This window comes from Epinephelus moara, chromosome 17 (assembly GCF_006386435.1).
Source record: "Epinephelus moara isolate mb chromosome 17, YSFRI_EMoa_1.0, whole genome shotgun sequence".
NCBI lineage: Eukaryota > Metazoa > Chordata > Actinopteri > Perciformes > Serranidae > Epinephelus > Epinephelus moara.
The window spans coordinates 20875629-20880816 of record NC_065522.1 but is presented as its reverse complement, the minus strand read 5'-3'; the positions used below and the strand labels follow the sequence as shown (position 1 = coordinate 20880816).

General features: G+C 41.3%; 1 protein-coding gene and 1 pseudogene across 1 annotated transcript in view; both read left to right on the top strand.

The window, feature by feature from the left end:
- The window catches only part of LOC126404707 (GTPase IMAP family member 7-like), an 8848-nt pseudogene extending 4882 nt beyond the window's left edge, over nt 1–3966 (top strand).
- Nucleotides 1–5188, top strand: part of LOC126404509 (glycine-rich protein 1-like) — an 84476-nt gene extending 79288 nt beyond the window's left edge. Inside the window, exon 3 of the transcript XR_007571491.1 lies at nt 5055–5188. The gene's annotated coding sequence lies outside the window, so the exon portion shown is untranslated. The remainder of the gene's footprint in view (nt 1–5054) is intronic.

Here is a 5188-nt window from a genome sequence, read left to right as displayed (position 1 = left end):
AGTATAAAGAGCAAGAAAGTGCATGCAGGGAGGGAGGGGTGGTGGATGGGTCAAACAAACAAGAGACTTTGACTCAGGAGACCAGTGTTCATGTCCCATGTAAAATGTCAAGATTTTTTAGCTTGGTTACGTAGTGAATGTCACGTGACGAACATCACAACATAGTTGCTAACTAACTTAAGATACACAACAAAGGCTCTTATTTTAACCCACACCATGATTTTTTTTCTAAACATAACCAATTAGTTTTGTGGCCTGTGTCCTGTGAACACAGATGTTTATTTTGAAAAGACTGTAATGAGCAGAAATTGGCACGCTGTCCCTTAGCTTTAAAAACAGATGCTAGAGGGGTACCCCAAGTGTCATAGGTTAAAGCACAGGGCTGCTGACTAAGCTGCCATATTTAATGGGTGGGACAATTTGAGTCAAGATAAAGGCTGGAATTAGAAATAACATAGATGACTGAGTAGTCTACAGCTGTCATTTTATCTGTCTGTCTTTCATCTGTGCCAAATAAACATTAAGGTTTGGGTAAATGTAAGTATGAGTCTGGAGTCTGTGCCAGATACCCAATATTAAAGTAACTTATTTTTGACCAATGACAATTTTAGATAAGTTAATGTGTATCTTCTTATATATGTGAAACAACCAAAAGATAAATGTACATTATTGTCTTTCAGTGTCAGACACAAGGAGACTTGTCATTCTGGGAAAAACTGGAGCTGGGAAAAGCAGCCTGGCTAACACCATACTTGGAGAGAAACCATTCAAGGTTCCAACTCTGGAACAACTGCATGTCAAGTAGAAACCAGATCTGTCAATGGAAGAAACATCACTTTGGGCGACACTCCTGGTTGGAGAATTTGAAGCGTGAGATACTGAGGTGTATCACAGAGTGCACTCCTGGGCCTCATGCTTTTCTCGTTGTATTTAAAGTGGCGAAATTCACAGAGCAGGAGCAGGCTGTCATCAACAAAATACACCAGTACTTCTCTGAAGACGTCTTCAAATATGCAACAATCGTCTTCACTGTTGGTGAGCAGCTCAAGGGACAGACAATTGAGGAATTTGTCCATAGGAATAAGTTATTAGCCATTTCTCAGTACTCAAGTTCAGCAGTTCGGACTTGTGGACTTGGCAAGTTCAGACTTGGTAAGTTCACGCGAGAGTCCTGACTTCCCAAGAACGTGAGGACAGGAGTACAGTCATTTCTGCTTTTGGAACAGCAGTAAACTTGATGATGTCACCACCTCCGCTCACCTCAGCTGTTGTACTGTGTTGTAGGTCTATACATGCATTTAGAATAAAACTATATAAACACAGCCCAGCCCTGCGTCTTTTCATTGTCATTGTAAGAAATTAATGTGTATATGTTTTTAACATTTCAACATATATTACTGACATACAAAAATACATAAATAGCCAAAATATTTTCATGAAATGTCTTATAAAACCTTTTCCCCGCAGCTGGCTTTTGATCATATTTAATCTATATCCAATTCCCGCACCTAGCTTCAGATCATGTGTAATCAAAAGTCAGGTGCGGGGGGGGGAAGTTTGTGGAGAGTTGGTGGTTATTGTAAGCATGAGCATTGGCGAATTAAATCAATAATTGACATGGATCGGAGAAGGCGTCTTTGTGTAGTTATTGCAGCAGGATTGCTGTACCTGCAGGCTGAGGAGGAGGCTGCCCAGCTGAGGAGGCAAATCCGAGAAAGACAGTGGAGAATGAGGCGGAGGATGAGGATGAGACGTGCGATACTTGCATGTCTCTATTATTTGGTATTTGTCCAGTTGTCCAGTACCCAGGAAAAATAGTAATATCACAACAAAGAACAAAAACTCAGTCACAAGTAAAAGTGCTGCAAATCTGACTTGAGTAAAACTATCTGGGTATTGTCAGCAAAATGTAGGCCTACTTAAAATGAAAAGTTAAAAGTACTCATTATGCAGAGTGACACAATTTCAAGTGTTGTAATCATCATATACATGAATATGTATTGAGTATTAATTGATCAATTTACACGTAGGCTACATGTAAGCAGCATTTAAATGTTGTCATGGTAGAACTAATTTTAACATCTTTCACTAGTATACTAGTCTAATCTATAACAACACACATCAGCTTGTAAATATGAAACTTACAACATATAAAACAAACTATCTGAAAAGTAACTATAGCTATCAAATAAATGTAGCTTGAGTAGAATGTACAGTATTTCCCTCTAAGTATAAAGTAGCACAAAATGGAAATACCCAAAGTACAAGAACATCAAATTTTAAGCTACTTGTGTAAATATACTATACTGTTAACCTAGGGAAAAAAAACAATTAATCTTTAAATACAATAAATGAATTACAATAAATTCTTAAATTAAAATCATTATTGAATGGTAAAAACACATAAATAAGCAAAAGAATAGATACAAAGAACAATTAAATGAACAATGTTACAACATTTAATAATATAATAATATATCTTATATACTGAGACTGAATATTGCCCATTAGACATTCCCCAGACGAATTACATTTCATATTTAACCACTACAGAGATATCAGCGACGAATTTAAAAGGACTACCCGAGACAGGCTGCCCTCGGTGGGGCAGCCTGAGCGCTCATACACACGTTTATTATCTATGAGCGCTGACACCGCTGTCATCTAGCGGGACCTCACATTCAAGTGGGCTCTGTATTAATACATCGACCACGGGTTTGAAGTTTAAACTACGCATGAAAACACTGCATTCCGTGACAAAACAACAGTAACATATTGGTAATTACGACTTACAATTGTGCGCCTTTCCCTCACTCGCCATTTCCGATGATTGTTGCGGAATGCATGCTGGGATACCTGGCTGTCTGAAGTCCACACAAGTCTGCTCCAATGCATCCCTGGTAAAAGGGGCGTGGGGAGAACACATCCGGGCATTTGGACTGAACTTTGCTAGATGTGAACTTTGAATTGGAACAGTACTTGGGCTGTGACTGATGACATGTCACAAATCCACAAGAACACAAGTCCGCACAGGAACGCACATTGAGAAACGGCTACTGAGTGATCTTGCGGAAAAAGTGCGGAGGCCGCTGCCATGTCACTGATAATAAATACTGTAAGAACAACCAACAGGATGAATACAGGAGCAACAAGTACCAAGTGGAGAAGCTGCTCAAGACAATAGATGGGATAACTGAAGCAAACAAGGGAAGGTGTTAGACCAATGAGAGGCTCCAAGTAGTACAGGAAATAATTGAAAAAAAGAAGATGTGCATGAGAAAGTCACCAGGAAACATGTCAGAGGAAGAGATCACACAACAGGCTAAAGACAGGGCATTTAAGGAGATCTGGATCAGACTGGCAGGTGTTGCAACAGGTGCATTGTTAGGAGCTTTGTTTGGTGTAGTAGTGATGGTTGGAGTAGTTGTCTTAGCTTTAAAGGTACTAGTGCCTGTGGCCAAAACAGTTGTACTAGCAGCAAAAGGAGCAGCAGCAGGAGGAACAGCAGCAGGAGTGGCAGCCGCAGGAGCAGTAGCTGCAGGAGAAAAAGCAGCAGGAGCAGCAGCCACAGGAGCAGTAGCTGCAGGAGGAGCAGCAGCAGCAGAAGCAGCAGCAGCAGCAGCAGCAGCAGCTGCAGGAGGAACAGCAACAGGAGCAGCAGCAGGAGGAGGAGCAGCAGCAGCAGCAGGAGCAACAGCAGGAGGAGCAGCAGTAGCCGGGGGACTAGAAGCAACTGGAATTGCATTGATCTCAATTGCAGTGGTATCTACTGCAGTGGGAGCAGCAGTGGGTGGTTTTACAGGATATCATGCAGCTGAGGGAGCAGACACGGCAAAGAAAGCAGCAAAGATGGCAGCAGCTGCTGTCATGGAGAGAGGCCAGTCTATTAAATTGACCATAGATGGAGTGAGAGATCGTTTGAATGTTTCAAGCAAACCAACATGTTCAAAGTCAAAAAAGAGTTAAAACCTACAATGAGCTGTGACTCCTGAAGACAGGGAGGAGAATATATCAGTAAAGTCATGTCTCCCTGCAGATCACATGAAAATCTTTTTAACCCATCATTAACCATTGAGCTGAAGTATGTTTATTCATATGTGATATGTCACAGGTTTTATCTTGTCTGTGCTTCAAGCGCTTTTTCCTGTTTCACAATCTATCTTTGTGCCTCCACACCAGTGAAAGGCAGCCAGAGGCATTATGTTTTCAGGTTGTCTGTCCTTCCATCCATCCGTCTGTCCGTCCCTCCCATTCTTGATAACGTGGTATCTCAAAAGAATGCCAAATTTGGCACCAATGTCCACTTGGACGCAACCATGACCTGATTAAATTTTTGTGGTCATTGGTCAAAGGCCAAGGTCAATGTAACCTTGCATCAGCCTCAATCTCATGAACACGACTCCTCTCGAACGCCTGGATGGAATGTTTTTGAATTTGGCAAAAATATCCACTTAGACTGAAGAATTTGGTGGTTGAAGGTCAAAGGTCAAGGTCAGTGTGACCTCACAAAACACATTTTGGTTATAACTCAAGAATTCCTACACTAACTATATGACACAAATGTCTAATAGGATAAAATGATTAATTGAAGACATTGTGTGATGATCCCTGTGTCATCTAGGGGTGTGTCTGCTGTGAGTGTCTCAGGCCTGTCTCTCCCAAGCTGCCTTGATTGCAACTCAGTGCACCTGGGCCCGGTGCACTGAAGCTGAAGCTCAAGCTGTCACCCATTCACTCACTCTCTGCTTCTTCCTACAGGCAACCACTCTGGTCTGGTTTGGTAATGTTTTAGTTTCTTTGCTTTGACGCACTCTCCAACACTTACACATACACACTCTCCCACACCCATCATTTAATACCCACACATAGTACTGATATCACTGACATTCACACTCCATATGTTGTTCTTATTTAGTTATTTGCTAATTTGGTCTAATTTGGTTTGATTTGCTTCCAATAAAATATCTTTTCTTAACCGTTCATCATGGTGTGTCTCTCTTTTGTTATGGCCACTTGAACTGGGTCGTAACAATTGTATATACAAAAGGTCAAAGGTCAGCTTCACTGTGACATCATAATGTTCTGCAGAAAACAGTGTGTTGCCCGGGGGAAGATGTTTGTGAAGCACCGGAGTTTTCACAGGTGTGGATGTGATCCAAACTGCATTGTAAATATTTGGATTTATACC